The sequence below is a fragment of the Podarcis melisellensis genome, assembly GCF_964234715.1.
Source record: "Podarcis melisellensis genome assembly, chromosome: 5".
Lineage (NCBI taxonomy): Eukaryota > Metazoa > Chordata > Lepidosauria > Squamata > Lacertidae > Podarcis > Podarcis melisellensis.
The window spans coordinates 38,672,715-38,689,314 of record NC_138537.1 but is presented as its reverse complement, the minus strand read 5'-3'; the positions used below and the strand labels follow the sequence as shown (position 1 = coordinate 38,689,314).

The 16,600-nt window shown below is 39.8% G+C and overlaps 1 protein-coding gene across 7 annotated transcripts in view; it reads left to right on the top strand.

The window, feature by feature from the left end:
- The first annotated feature begins 156 nt into the window (after nucleotides 1-156).
- MAP3K13 (mitogen-activated protein kinase kinase kinase 13) overlaps nucleotides 157-16,600 on the top strand; it is a 41,850-nt gene continuing 25,406 nt past the window's right edge. The window contains exons 1-4 of one of the 7 annotated variants that reach the window (XM_081910360.1): nucleotides 157-762; nucleotides 4,748-4,877; nucleotides 11,861-12,006; nucleotides 13,053-13,181. The gene's annotated coding sequence lies outside the window, so the exon portion shown is untranslated. Of the gene's footprint in view, nucleotides 763-3,156; nucleotides 3,449-3,616; nucleotides 3,639-4,747; nucleotides 4,878-11,860; nucleotides 12,007-12,951; nucleotides 13,182-16,600 lie in introns of those variants that run through there. The other 6 variants (XM_081910358.1, XM_081910364.1, XM_081910362.1 and 3 more) reach the window with 6 other exon arrangements.

The following is a 16,600-nucleotide window of genomic DNA, read 5'->3' as shown; positions in this document are numbered from 1 at the left end:
GAGACAGAGAGAGAAAACTGGAGACAGATTTCTGGGGGGATTTTTGGCCCCCTGAGGCCAGTTTGGCCAACCCCTGGGTACGCCCCTGAGATGAATTCACAAAAGAAAAACAGCTTTTTCACTTAGGTATGAAAATATAAAAATCAATCACATAACACTATTTGAATACCAATGCCCATCAACCTAGAGGGGAGGGGGCGGTCCCCTCAAATATTTTATTGGGAGGGCTGTAGGAACCTTGGTTCCTATGGGTGTGAATTAGTTGATCACAGTGCAATCCTGTATGCATCTACTCAGAAGTCAGTCCACTTAGGTTCATTAAGGCTTACTCCTAGGTAAGTGTGTATATAGAATTCCAGCTTCCATCTCTGCTGCAACTGCCGTCGAACCCCGCGGCTCTATTTATTTATAATGAGAGCGCTGCATTGGTTACTGCGGAATAGCAAGCAGGAGGGAGAACTCGGTACTTGGAATAGCCGCAAGCCGTTGGCCTTTCAGAGTTCACATTGGCATTAAAAGCGATTTAGGCTGAACACGCTTTAAGCCGCATCCCGAATTAAACGCATTTATGTAAGCCTTCCAAGCACTGCGCAGCTTCCGTAGGCGTCGTGGAGCCGGAAGTCGAGGACCCAAAACACAAGGTTGGCGGCCGAGAGCGTTTGCTTTAGTGTCAGGTGATGCCGGAAGTGACGCGCTGTTGATGGCCCGGCAGGTGGGAGGAGGACCAATGGCCGCTAGTGGCTTCAGGACGGCGGTTGGGCGGTGAGTAACGGAGTGCTGTGGGGCGAGCGAGCTAGTTGGGGGGACGCGCATCCTTGGCTCGGGCCGCGGTGTGGCGGCGGTTGGGCGCGCGGAGGCACCTCCGGGGTTTGGCCGGCGGGAGTTTCCTGCAGCATTTCCTTGTGAGCGGGCGCTGCTTTGGGCAGGGGGTCCTGCCGGTTCCTTAGCCCCGCCGGCTGAGGGGATTTCCCTCACCTCAGACACGGATTCCTGGCTACGTGGTGCGGGCAGGACCGCAGCCCAGTGCTGTTGTCTTTGGTACACGCAATCTGCACATCCGCGCCACCAGGCGTATCCTCCTCCTCGATATTTGGCAGATGGAAACAGGGACAACCCTGTTCTGATTCCCAAAAAATCGCTCCCTGAAACCCCTTCCCGCCAGTTCGCATGGCTGGATGTTCTTCGCCACCAGCTGCAGATTCCATTCTGCTTTCCATCGATTAGGAAAATACGGAGCTGCCTTACACTGGGTCAGACAGTTGGCCCATCTCGTTCAGTATTGTTTGCACTGATTGGCAGCAGCTCCTTAGTCTTTCAGACAGTGGGTTTTCTCATCCCTTGCTAGAGATGCTTGTGATTGAACCTGGGACCTTCTGTGTGCCAAACATATGTTTTACCACTTCCCCAAGTCAAGTGAATCACTGTTCTTTTGGTAAAGATGTGTTAGGAAACCACACATGTGGTTTGTGTGTGATCCTTGGTAGAATCATAGAATTGTAGAGTTGGAAGGGACCCAGTGGATACCATCCATGGCCCACACCTTGCAACGCCTTGTTACAGAGTTTACTGCTTGCTATGCGGGTGGCGCTGTGGGTTAAACCACAGAGCCTAGGGCTTGCTGATCAGAAGGTCGGCGGTTCGAAGCTCCCGTTGCTCGGTTCCTGCTCCTGCCAACCTAGCAGTTCAAAAGCACGTCAAAGTGCAAGTAGATAAATAGCTACTGCTCTGGCAGGATGGTAAACAGCGTTTCCATGCACTGCTCTGGTTTGCCAGAAGCGGCTTAGTCATGCTGGCCACATGACCCGGAAGCTGTACGCCGGCTGCCTCAGCCAATAAAGCGAGATGAGCACCACAACCCCAGAGTCGGCCACGACTGGACCTAATGGTCAGGGGTCCCTTTACCTTTACTGCTTGCAAGGGAACTGCCAGCTGTAGCTTTCCACCTGTTACTACAAAGCTGGGCCCTCTGCTATGGTGGAGCCTCCTCTCCACCAGCAGTGCTCCTCTCCGCTGACAGAACCTGGTGGAGTGGCACCTATGCACCATCCTAACTCTCCCAGGAATCAGAGAGGGGGGAATTGCCTTTTCAGGCTGTAATCCAGGCATAGGCAAACTCAGCCCGCCAGATGTTTTGGAACTACAACTCCCATCATCCCTGGCCACTGGTCCTGTTAGCTAGGGATGATGGGAGTTGTAGTCCCAAAAACATCTGAAGGGCCGAGTTTGCCTATGCCTGCTGTAATCCTAAATGCACTTCCCAGAGAATAAGGACCATAGAACTCAGACGACTTGCTTCTCAGTAAATATGCACAAACTTTGTAATGTGCCTGTTCATAAGCCAATGGAATACAGTGGAAATAGCAGCATGAGTCTGTGCTGTTAGCTTCTGTTAAATCAACAGTCTTAATTTTTGCAACATGTTCCTATACAACTGTCTAATAGCTAAATTTGATCTTATAGTTTAATTGCTTCAAGTTCTTCCTTCTAACCTGTTGTATGTAATTAATTGACATAATCTCCTCTATGTGAGTGTTCAGCAAGGCAGTCCTATTGTTAGTGATTGTGATTTCAAATCATTTTAACGGTTTTGACAGAAGGATTGTAGATAAGTGTACATACCGTATTTTATAATTTTTATTTGTACTTAGGGCCAAATCAAACACCATATTTTTATGCAGATTGTTTGGGATGTGTGAGATGTTGTCCTTGCCTAGTCAAATGATTTAACATGGTTCCAGATTTAGACTAGCTCATGTTCTGAATTTTCTTTCAGAACACTCTTGTGCTTGATTGTGCACATTGTTTTAAGTATGCTGCTACAATCTGTAATGTATTAACTACTTGTTATAATATCAAAAACGAGGATTTGTTTAGGGCTGTCATGTGATTAAATAACTCTTAGTTGATTAATGAATGGAATACTGCAATGCATTTGTTAAATTTGCATATGCATTAAAACAACAGCTCTGAAAAAAGCAAGCTTTTAACTGACTAAGCTTTTAATTGATTAAATGTTGCAGCTGGTTTTTCCATTTGTAAAGTAGAGCACTGCCAGAGAGGTAGGATATAAATTAAATAATAGATGGTTGTAACTTGGAAGTGAGTTGCAGAGCTAATTTTTGCATCATCAATACCTTCCTATTCATGTTTGATGCACAGGGGGTGCAATAAAAGGGCCTGAAGGATTTACATTCTAGAAAGAGTTCCTAGTAAGTTATGTTACAATAAATAAGTTCATTTAAATTTGTTTCCTGCCATATCTTTTTAGCTTAGGCATTTGCTCATGGTGCCCTGGTCACATGTTACATGCAAACATACATGAAAACACCTGCCATCAATGAAAGCATGCATATCAAGATATTTTCCCCAGATTTATGGCCCACCACAGGGTTGTTGTCTTGCACAGCAATTACCTAAGTGGGGAAATAGCAAGCGAACCCAGAATCAGGTACTGAATGGAGTGTTTATTATAAAACGGTGAGCATTTAGTAGATGCAAATTTGTCTAAAGGTTTTACAGTCTGTGCCCTTTTTGTACCACCAGCTTAAATAAACTTGTCCTATGGAGAGATAGGCAGATACTGTAGAAGACTTTCTCAATGCTTGACTGCATTGTTACAGAATTCCCTCCCATGGGATGTGTGTTTCTCTCATTGACTGGTTTTCTTTTCTTTTGCTTTTAAGTGATAATGGTATTAGTCTATCTAGGTTCTTAATGTTATAATGTTTAAGTATTGCTGCTATTTTACTGCAGATTTTGAAATCAGTTGTTTTTAGTTATTGTTGTAAATCTTAGATTTGATTTTTAACCTGTTTTACAATTATCTTATTTTATGACCTTTGTATGTTTTGACTCTGAGAGAACAAATATCTAAATAAACAAAATGTTAAAAATAGTAAGCATTAGTGAAAATGCCAGATTTGATGTCCATAGTCAACTTTTAAAAGTTGACAATAATATTTTAATGTTATTGTGATGTTATTTTTGTTTCAAAAAAAACACCAAAGAGTTCTGCAGTCTTACACTAATTTATCAGGAAGTAAACCCTATTACGTAATATAGCAGTGCCCCATAGTGGTACAACCTTCTGGAATAGTTATGTTTATTATATTATTATTTATTTTATTATTGTTATTTTATATACTATTTTTAAAAATATTTTTCTTCTAAAGTAGATTTAAAATAAAAACAAAAGCAATTTGTCAAAAACAATATTTAATCATATTATTGTTTATAATCAAATTGGTTTCAACAAAGTTTGGACAAATCCACTTACTCTATAAACCTTTCAGAAGCTGTAACTGAGAAGGTGAGAATAAACTCTCTTTGGAACAGTTAAAACCCACTTCGCAATAAATTATTTTCTGCCTTTACCTCAGGCTGCCAGAAAGAAAAATGTTAAATTTCACCATGATTTTATTTGATATTTTTATTCAGTGTTGAGCAAATAGGCAGGTTCATGTAATAGTGCAGAGTTAAGTCCCCCCATGCTGTGCACAAAAAAGCAGGATTTACTCAATTTTGCATTTGTTTCTTGTAGTATTTTTAAGTTGTCCTAATCCTCCTGTGCCTAAGCTCTGCACCTTAAATGAAGTCTTCCCTCTTGGATTATATATCCAACAGGAACATTCCCTAGAATTTGGCAGGAAACAAACATAGTTTATTTACATAGTGTGATCTCTTTTGTAAATGTCATAAATCACAAAATGTGCATATGTTTGACTAACTGTTTGAATTTCCCCCCCAGTGCACTAAAATCCAGATTTTTGGGGATAGCGTCAAACAGACCCAATCAGCAGGAACGCATGGATAATTAAAGCTTCCAAAAATGAGTCGTGAATTGTTACCCGTCTTCTGGAATCCACAATTTGAGGACAGTATGTAGTTATTTTTGCTTTGTCTGGTGTTTTGGAGATGCAATCCTGTCAAGTGAACAAACAAACTATCAAAAAATAAAGAGGGAGAGAAATCACACTGACATTTAGTTGGTGTCACCCAAAAGGACTTGATGATAAAGGCTTCTGTATGTTAGGAACATAAGCTCTTCTCTGTTGATACCTTTTAAATATTTATTTGTAGGTTTTAACAGCCATTGTGTTTTGTGGAAGAAATTGCAGGTAGCAATCCTGGGCCATTAGAAAGCATCGTGGAACAACATTATTAGGATTAACTAAAATTTCTCAAAACATTGAGCAAGATTTCAGGCTCCCTTGAAGTATTCCAAAGACTAGATGTTCAGTTAAAAAAAGAAAAAAATATGCTTGAGAACATGGCTTGAAAAGCTCCATGATCTGAAGGAATTAACTGTAATGATGAGTCTTCATATATTTTTCATAAATCTGCTTCCAAATTGGGCTTCCAAATAATTTTGGCAAGGTCAGGGTAGGCAGAGGTCAAAGAAGGAAAGGAATGAAGGGAGAGATGGGTGAGGAAACTGGTGTTGGATTGCTTGTACAGCCAAAAGGACTCTTTAACTTTCACATATTTGACTAATCCCATTTAAGTTTCAAAGTTTTTAGGCAGCACTCTTACATTCCAAAACTTGTGTTAAGTACGACGACAAGACATTAGTTTTTAACATTTTTCTAAGAATTTTTGCATTAAATTTCAGGTCCTGAAATAAAACCACTGATACATAGTATTGATTTTACAGTCCTTTCTGTTTTTCTCCAATGAAAGTTAAATATATATTTTCTGGTCTCTCTTTGATACCTTTGTGCTCTAAATAGGCCTCTCTTTACATTGCATCTCAAGCAATATTTTGTTTTTTTCCAATTTTTATCATGTTTTTACAAGCAAATCTCTCTTGTCTTATAAAAATGTAGTGAAAATTCCAATAAGAAATAAACTGTCAATTTCTCCAATGAATCCCCTGGCACTGCTTGTCCATTCCTTCAACGTACTTTATCCATTTCTGTTCAGAACCTTCATCATCCAGTCAATCGTTGTTGAAGCTGATCCAGATTTCTAGTGCCAGGGAAGAACAGGCTGTACAGCCGCTACAAGATTTTGTTGTAACTCAGTTGTCCATTAATAGACTCCTTCCAAATGATTCACTATTAAAGTTATCATATCAAGACTCGGTCTAATGCTCATCATTAGAATTATAGTCTATCTATCACCTATATCCAATAGCATTGAATATATTGAAATCTCCACTAAAGATGGAAAAAATGTATGTGTGATCTGTTTGACATTTTCAATATTTGAATATCTGAAAGACTGTCTCATTACCTACAGACCCTCTTGGGTGTTAAGATCAGCCCTGTGTGATGAAGGGTGGGTAAGATTTGAGTTGATAACAATAATTAATAATGAATACATTTGAGAAAATATTTTATTTAACACGCTAGCATTAGATTCAATAGTTTATGTTCCCTCAGTACAGTTCACTGTTATTTATATGTATTTCTTGTTATCTCTAGCTTTTAATCTGATACATTTGGGACAGCATTTTATTGTTCTTCCTTGTGCTCTCTTAACATTTTGTAAGGCTCCCCCCCCCCCCCCGTATATGGTATATTTAATAATAAAAACTCTTATAGGGAAAAGGGGAATCTTCATCTTCACTTAGTGGTTGGTTCTAATTACAATAGCTAGGGTTTCTATAGCCAAAATGTATAATGAGGAATGTGAGGGACAGTTGTTTGGATTAATAGAAAATTTTCTGCTAAATGTGAATTGACAAGTACCCTTGCTGTTGGAAAACTGTAAGTAAAGATGCTTTCAAAATATAATGAGCATCCAGAACATAATATGAAGTGCATCTCAGGTTAAAGTTTAAACCAATACTATTACTATATGCACTAACTTGCTTCTAGTAAAACTATAGCTTGACAGCTTTTCACCTGCAATCCTTCCTGATAAAGATGTTTAGGGTTAAGGTGTACATTTTAATGGATACTGTTGCCACATTTTTTATTGAAATGGCTCAGAATTTGACATATTTGAATGCTGAGCCTTTAGCTGAGTCGACTAAAAGAAGGCTTAACATTTCAACCATTTTTCTGTTGGTTCCTGTCTTGTTATTCTGATTAGTTTATCAAGATTAAGCCAGAGTACTCCAGTTTGGATTTACTGGAGAACTCTGACTTAATGTAAACTAGAATCTCTGTGCTGAAGTTGGTATGCAAGGGGAGGACAGGCAAAGGAGGTGTATGTGGTCATGAGGTTTGGCCATGCATCATAAATCGTAAGTAATATATGAAACTATAGACAATTCTCCAGATATGGCCAGTATTCATTGAATGTGTCTAGTCCCTATTATACATGTGAATCAGAGCTGTAAAGCAACTGTAAATGGTAATTTAAAATGTAAGCTTCAGTTTATAGCTGCTGTTTGTACTATACATGTTTGTGTTACTGAGCAGAACAGAGAACTGTGTTCTGCAAAAATTATGACAAAGCATGCATTTGAAAGGGATGTTAAAGTAGTTTATTCTGCAAGGAGGATTTCTCAGCACCCAGGATTGTTAATATAGAAGTGGCTTTTCACAATTTCCTTTGCCCCAGTTAAGTCAAAAAGCATTACAGCTGTCAAGAGTATCACTATATGTGGGTTTTTTTCAAGCTTCTTCCCCAGCAATAAACTGGGCTGAAACTTCAGTGACAGGAAATTTTTAGAAAGCTAATATACTATTGCAAAATATGCACAATAACTTTTTGTGGATAAGTTTCTAACCTCTCCAATGGTCTTCCACCTTTTTCTTGTAGGCCTTTTCTAGCGTGATTCCAGTGTATGTTGCTTCAGGCTCCAATTTAGAAAGAAGATGGAATTATAGCTGAAATTCTTCCATAGTCTAGTTTTCTAGTAGGATTGCCAGGTTCCATATGGCATAGAGCTTCTGTCCCTTGAATAGCTGCAATAGAAGCAAGAATTACATATTACCTTTAGGCAACTGTAGCTCTAGCTGCCACAGTGTGCTCTAGTTCATAGTTATATAAAGTGGTTATATAAACAGGGATTTATATATAAATAAGGAAAGTTGTAAAATGAAGCACAGATCAAAACGCAGTTACTTAGGCTGTGACAGTCACAATTAAGGTTACTAGATTTTGAAAACGAAAGGCCAACTATGCCTCAAATAATTGGCTAGAAGAGAGAATTTTGGCAAATTCACTTCTCAAACTGTAGATCTGTGGTGGTGGTGGGGAAACTACACATAGTAACATTTTCAACTGCTGGACACAGGGTCCCAGTTTGTATTGGCAACATTAATATTATTGGCTGTGTTTGAACTGCTAAACCTTAGTATTACGTGAATGAGCCTCAGACATGTCATCTTCACCTTTTCCTCCACTACTCTGGGGTGACTTTTGCTTCTGTTTTTAACCACATCTTAGTGTCCTGTCCAAACCCAAGCAAACTATGACTTACCATAAAACAAGCAAGCATTCACAGACAGAAACGTGCAGCTTGTCCACACCTCTGTCACTCAGGAACTAAGTCATGGTTTTTAGCTTTGTTTTATGTCCAAACCTGGGATTGTAATTTGCCCCACCCAAACAGACAAGGAGTGGTACATCAAGAACATGCCTTGGTTACAGCGCTTGGTTTGTTGGGAGTAGGGCAAATCACAAGCCCAAGTTCGAATGTAACTCACAAGCCCAGGTTCGAATATAACTCACCAAACCATGGCTTAGCTCTCAAAAGTGAGGGAGGAGTGACCTAGTTTCAGTTTTCTCCCTGTGAACCAGCATACTTGCTTGGTTTGGGATGATGGCCAAACCTTCCCTACCCTTGAGTTAGGTGCTGTGATGAGACTGCCCGCTACTTTTAAAATTTGCTTCCCTCTCTCGTATTCACTTGTGTCATAGGACACAAGTTTGATACTATTCAGTGGGAATTCTGAGTAAACATGCCTGTAATTGGGCTGTTAACCTACATGGGGAACATTTCTAGTCAGACAGACAAATTTAAATATACTTAGAAATGCTTATCAACAGATTTTCAGATTAAGAGTTTACTTGCTGGTGAAGACCAAAGTCCAGCATTATGTTTCCACCAGTGGCTGGCCAAATGTCTTTGGAAGTGCACACACAGGTCATGGCTTTTGTCTGTTGCGTGTCACCAGCGTACTGCAAAGTATATTGCCACTTGAACATGAAAACTACCATGAGTAATAGTTCTCTGTTCACTTATGTTTGTCTAGACCGTTTTAAGAAACCAGTAAAATGATTTGTAAGGAGAAAAGAGTTGTGAGGCAGGTGTGTGTGTGCATTCTGCACGCTGGATTCAAGCAAAATACAGAGTGTACCGTAGTTTTCGCCCTATAGGACACACTTTCCCCCCTCCAAAAATGAAGGGGAAATGTGTGTGCGTCCTATGGGGTGAATGCAGGCTTTCGCTGAAGCCTGGAAAGGGAGACGGGTCGATGCTCACCGACCCCTCTCACTCTCCAGGCTTCAGGAAGCTATCCGCAAGCCTTGGGAGCCGGTCTCCCAAGGCTTGCAGAGAGCTGCCTGCATCCCAAAGCATCCCGAATTTTTTTTCTTTATTCCCCCCCCCCACTAGGTGCGCCTTATGGGCCGGTGCGCCCTATGGGGCAAAAAATACGGTAATCTTCATTTCCTTAAGGAATGCGTCATTGGTTGCTAACTAAACTCTATGCTAGGCCTGGGTGATGTATCAATACATTGCCCCGGATCAGTTTGGGAACCAGAGTGTGGTTATATACCACCCGGCGGTATGCCTGTCCAAACCCAAGCAAACTACGGCTATGAATTGTGTGGGTAGCGTGGTGGAGCCTAACTACTGCAGTACAAGCCCTGAGCAGAGAAAAGAGCGGAAAGCTTTTGCATAAGGAAGTAAAATTCCTGGGCTTACCTTGTGTTCTTTGATCTATCTCTTAAGTGTGTTGAATTCAACCTTTTGAGTACGTAGAGATAAGTCCTTATCAACCAGCAGTTAAAATAACAAACCCTCCCACCTTGCTGAGTTGGACAGAAACTCCCCAAGGCTTCTGGGCTAGAGTAAATGTGTACAAATGTTATACCAGTCAGCCTTGATGGGGACAAAGTTTGCACACTGAAGAGATCCACTGCAACAAAAGTTTTGCATTGTTTTATGTAGTCCAATGCAGTTTAAAGTGAGTATTTTAAATTAAAATACTTAGTTTTTAACTCAATAGATTTATCTAGAGAGAGATCCATTTCCTGCTAGCAAATGATGCACATTAAAGTAATCTGTAAATACACATAATGACTCCTGTGGAGGGCAGAAGAGGTGAGTGAGTGGGTTTTCCTATTGTCTGCTATGAATGAGAAAAGTGTCTCATGCACTCTGAATTCAATCTGCCATAGCTAGCAATGGGACCATAGTAGAAAGAATAAATATTGGCAGTACAAGCTTTAAATTTTTATTCTCTTGAAAAATTAGCAAATGTTTTATAAAGCTATTGAATTTTTTCTTCCCAGTGGTTGGACATCTGTTTTATAGAACTTTTCAGTCATATTATTTAAGAACATTTATATTTATAATCATTTGGATGGGTGGATCAGTTTTTGTTTGAGCACAATTTACTATCTTTTAAGAGAAATATTGTGTTTGTTGGAAAATACACTATTTTGAGAAGTTCTGATAACATTTTTTTTAAAAAAAATATTGTAGTCAGAACTTGGGATTTTACAGACCCAAATATTAAGGATTGCCTAACCACTAGAAAGAAGGTTGCCCTAGGTCTAGAATGTACCTTATCATTCCTGAGTTGCAGCATTCCTCTGATGTCAAATACAGTGGTACCTTGGGTTACAAACTCCGCTAACCTGGAAGTAGTACCTTGGGTTACAAACTTTGCCCCAGGATGAGAACGGAAATCGTGTGGCAGTGGCAGCGAGAGGCCCCATTAGTGAAAACGTGCCTCAGGTTAAGAACGGTTTCAGGTTAAGAACGGACTTCCAGAACGAATTAAGTTCGTAACCCAAGGTACCACTGTAGAGTCCTACATGTTTTGATTTTGTCATGACAGTTGATAAGTTCATTGATAGAGCCTAAAGCAGGAGTCATGTTTTGAAGAATGCCCTAGATTGGTAAAATACAGGAAGAAGTTAGTGTGTACTGATGGACCTCTCTATAAATTGACCTGGGTGTCTCCAGAGGCGATGGCAGAGCTGAAACCTGACACTGCATTTTCACTGCAGTACTGTGAGCTAAGCAATGATTTCATGTAGCATATTGCCAGAACCCAGGCTTATACTTTTTGTGCTCCAGATAAACCATGAAGCAGCAAAGCAGCCACAGTCTCCTCTCTGGGAACTTTCATGTTCCTACCAAGTCATGGTTTGGCTTAGCATCACATGCAAACTGGGACTATAAGTTCTTAATTCAAAATATGGTGATGGTTTGGGAGTCATCAAGATACTGGTTCAGTTCTGATGTAATACTAATTGTTTGGTGTTTCATGAGCAAGCCTTAGGCTTGTGTACCCCCTTTTCTTGTTCTTTCCTTCTTCTGTACACACTATGTATACACTATTTTTGACAGAACTAGGAAGTACTGGAAGGAATTTGAGGGAGGAGGGAGTGTATGATCCCAAGTTTTGTTGTGTGGTTCCAAAATATGGCTTGGAATTATGGTTGAATAGAGCCAGTGAGACACTGAGCTTGTACAGTTCACATAGCTGCATGAGAACAGGTTTTTTTTTTAAAAAATATTTATTAGTTTACAATATATAGAATCTTATATAATGTAAACATCATAGTTATATTTTGTTGAATTTCATATTGTTGTATTTAGGGAATCCCTTGGATTCAGTTCTCTTTGGAGGACCATGTGAAAAGTATATGCAGAGCCTGGTGCAATTCAAGCCAAAACGTTCTTTTAAAAAATCTTATTAGTCTTGTTTTATTTGGCTATTTTCAGATAGAAGAATCCAGTGTTGGAATGTCTTACTCTTGCTCTTTGAAGCTGCACTGAGTGTCAGCTTGGTTTATCTACCTTGAAGAGCAAATCAATGCACAGCTTGAAGAGAGGGCATGGGATGTTGCCGTGCCTGGAACAATGATCAGGTACCAGAATGAACCTTAGATTTAGAACGGAAAGAATATTAATAGGTGAGAATTACAGTAGCTTACTTTTTCAACATACAACATGTGAAATGTTAGGGTCTGTACCAACATAACTCTACAATTCTGGAGGAAAGGTGGGATATACCAGTAAATATCAATAACAGTAACAACCAATTTCATACAGTTCTTTAAATTGCACCTAACACTTCAAATGTTGTTCTCCTTTGGGAGGAACCGCCATTTTCAAAACAAAGTTCTAGATTTCTCTATATTTTCTGTTTACTGTGTTCCCTTTATTATGCATACAATCCTATATTATTTTCCTTTTACTGTATATACTCCTCAAATCTGGGTATAATGTTTAGTTATTAACTTGGGATTGGATACAGACTTAGTTATGCTTAGAGTAGCTCCCCTTGAAACCAATGAGGTTTGTTACGCTAACTTAAATCCCATTGATTTCAGTGGGCCTTCTCTAAGCACGATTAAGTCTGGATCGAACCCTTAGTGTCATGGTGTATGCTTGAAGTAATGTAGGTTTCTGGTTAATAAATGTACTAGTTTCCTATAGCAGATATCAGATATTTGATAGGTTTGTCATGCAAGATCTATTCAGATGGCTGGCTTTGCTGTGATATTGTTATGCACTCGTCATATAATGAAGGGAGAGAGCTTTTCTGTTCTGCAGCTTTTCTACATGCTGTTCTAATATTCACCTCACGTATCAGCATTGTTTTCATTATCATCCGGTCCCACTTGCCCCACACCCCTCCCAGCTGGCAGGGTCTGTATCATAACCCTTTGATGCTGTGTCGCAGGGGTTTGATTGGTAGCATCTGCCTGCTCTGTGATGAGATTCCTCTGAAGAAAGGCAGGCTGTTGTTGCCTGATTCTGATTGGCTGTCCCACCTGACTCTCCTCTCCTCTTCCCCCCTCCTTTTTCAGAGCACACACCACAGCAGGCTGTATTCTGAAACCTAAAACAGCCCCGTATACATCCATTCATGAATCTGTGACGTCAGTAGTGTCTGTGTTCTCCTTTGCAGCGGGGTTGCAGGATTGTGTGGGTGGAATTTCCTTGCTGTATTTTGCAGATCAGGTTTGGGTTTCGTTTTTCTGCTGCCCACATCATAACGCATGAAAATGGAGCAGGATTGTAGAAATTACTCACCACCGTAAGTATATTAACAAAATCTGTCTTCCTTCAAGGGGCTGCGTTTGCAAAATGACCGATGTTACCTTCCTGCCATTTATTTCAGAGGAGCAGATGGATGGTGCATTTGGGGTGCGAGTGGACTGGAAAAAATGCTGAAAGACACCATATTAGAGCCAAGAATATTTCTGTTTCTGCCCATTTACTTCTTTGTAAATGAAACATAGACATGTTTCATTTGCTGTTCTAGAGGTTGTTCTGGAGGTTGTGTAATGGTCCTTCACTCTTTTTAAAATGGGAGAGAATGCATTTCTGTGGCTGTCTGAAAAAACAGAGATTGCAAATAGCAAGGGAGAAAATTGCAACTGATCTTAAAACAGGAGGCTTCTCCCTCTTCCCACGTCCTTGTGAAAATGTAATCTTCAATGGTGGTGCAGCTTTTTAATAAAACTTAACATGTTTGTCAATATATTTTGACTGGATTTGGGAACAATTTAGGTATTAATGAGAAGTTTAATGATTAAATCCTTCCATAGAAATAAAAATGGCTTCTTTTAGCATAAAAAAATTAGGTATAAAGTCCCAATGATTTACTGTTTACTGAGATTATCCTTGCTGAGGTTTGATTGTCCTGCTTGCTAGTGAAATCAGTGAGAGTTCATACGGAATGGCAATGTATCTTACCCTTGAATCTTGCCCTTTCAGAAATTGCTGAAAAAAAGAAGTACCAGAAGTGACAAAAACATATTTCAGGCAAATGCCTTGGACCTAATAGTTCTGGCTCCACTTCATTTTTAATGCTCCCATCCTAAGTTACAACATAGTGTTTTCCTGAGTTTGTTGCTGAAATTGGAAATACATGTAAAGCTCTATTTTTGACATTGTGCCTAGAATAAAAGACGAGTGTAACAAAAAAAAAGTTGAGAGTAACAAAGCAGGAAAAGTAAAAAACAAAAAAACCACCCCACAACCCTGGTTTCCATGTTTGGAAAAAAATGCATCTTATCCTTTCTCTTCACTGGGACATCCACCCCCTTGATACCTGGTTGTCTTTGTTACTTACTTCTCTGTTACTTACTCTCTGGGTTCACATGCCTCTATGTTTCAAAGTACAGTAGTGGAAACTGAATGACAAATTTCTATTCTTACACAATTAACTTAAATCCATTCTTAATTGATGGGGGGACCTTTATGCTTATTTATAGGCATTTAATATTATAACAACTGCTTAATAGTAGGGTTTTTTTAATCTGTGGCTATCTTTTCAGATTGTAATAAGGCTAGTGCAGCTTTGATTTGTGGTTTGTATGTTAATTAATTCCAAAAAGTGAAGCTTGGCATCTTGTTAATCTCTTCAAATGGATTATTGACAAAGAGCATTGCATCTCTTCTGTCTCTTGTGGTCAGCAGAGGTCAGGGTTTTCTCTTTTTTGCACTACTTGCTACAGGAAGGGTCAGTTTCCTCCTGTGTGCAGAGTTAAATGGAATTCCTTAAGTATTAAAGTTCATTTTAATAATTCTCAACTACTCCAGAGAAAGTAGCTTCAGAGTGTTTACTCTTTTTCTGATATTTTTCTGATAAATTTCATGTTTTTCATCGGAACTGGAAAAAGCATTTAAAATTCTGTCAGAATAATTTTTTTAAGCCAGCAGCCCATTATGGCATACAGAAATTGCTAAGTTTAAATTACAGTTGACCAAATGACCAGGATTTTTCCAACTCTTCTTCCATTGTTTTGCAGATATGCTTTAAGTGAGTTGGTATTAATGAAATATTTGACCATGTTTATAAACTTGTAAGATGTAAGGCCTATTTCATCAATTAAAATTAATTTTGTTGTTCAGCTTGTGGTCCCGGTCAAAATACAAAAATTCTGTTGCATCTTTGAAACTCTTAAGGACCAAAGAAACAGTATTTGTCTTAAGGGTGTTCAGAGTGTCACTAAAAGCTTTAAGAAGAGTAAAAAATAAATTAATAATTTTTTCTGCCTTCAAAAACTCCAGCAACTGTACATGTGGAAATAGGGTACTATTCTATAATTTATTTTAGTAGCAATTTTGGGGAGTGCGGGGGCCAAGTGCCCATCAGTTTGGAATCAAAATGGGGCCACTCCAAAAGGAAGGTTGTTGTAGTTCATACTTGGAAGAGTTGCTCCCTATAAGTATATAAGCTTGTAAATGAAAAGGCAAAACAAAAGAAAACAAAAACAACAGCCTGATAAGTTTCACGTGGGTGGAGGGGACTGATAGGAGAGAGGGAAGATAAGGAAATTAGACTGCTTATGCCTTTATCAGATTACACCAACTTTCCCTGGAGTTGGGGTTGGGGGGGGGGGAAATACACATTATGAGGTTAAATTCCCTTTTCCTACTCCATAGACTGTCTCTTACTACCCCTAGCACCTAACTATAGAATGCTCAAGATCAGGGCTGATGTGTCCAAACCTGAGCCCTCTCACATGATAGGAATATAGGAAGCTGCCTTATACCAAGCCCATCTAGCCTAATATTATATTGCTGTGAGTGGCAGGCAACTCTCCCAAGATTTCAGGAAGAGGCCTTTCACACCACCTGCTACTTGATCATTTTGGCACTACAGGGGTAGGCATCAGGGTTGGGATAGAAAAAAGGGTTCTTTTTAAAGGCAATGAGAATGGATGAATGAGTGCATGCATGTATAAATGCCTTTCCGAAGGAGGAGAATGACTTCAGACATTATTTTACTATGGCAGGCATCTATTTTCCATACTGTTGTGTGGATTGTTATTTGATGGTGGTATGTGTGGTAGTGAGGAGAAGATGATTGCTTGATCGTTCTGCCTTGGCATCAAAGAATGGGTGTTTGTATGTATGTGTCTCCTCCATGTCTAGGAATTCCCACCTGTGGTAGGGTAGACTACAGTACCATACCCTCCAACATTTCTCTGATGAAAGTAGGGATGTCCCATTCCATAATGATAATTTTACTATTTATACCCCACACATCTTACTGAGTTGCACCAGCCACTCTGGGCAGCTTTCTATATACAGTGGTGCCCCGCAAGACGAATGCCTCGCAAGACGAACGCCTCGCAAGACGAAAGGGTTTTCCGTTTTGGAGGCGCTTCGCAAAACGAATTCCCCTATGGGGTTGCTTTGCAAGATGAAAAAAATCTTGCTTCCCCCCGAGGGTTTTTTCGCTTTTTTCGCCCTTTTCTTAAGCTGATAAGCCGCTTAACAGCTGATCGCTGGAAGCCGCTTGACAGCTGTAGCGCTAATCCGCTAAGCTGTCAATGGGCTTGCTTCGCAAGACGAAAAAACCGCTATACGAAGAGCCTCACGGAACGGATTAATTTCGTCTTGCGAGGCACCACTGTATATAGAAACAGAATTAAACATTAAAAACTTCCCTATATAGGATTGCCTTCAGGCGGCTTGGGGGTCGGATAACTCCATACCCTC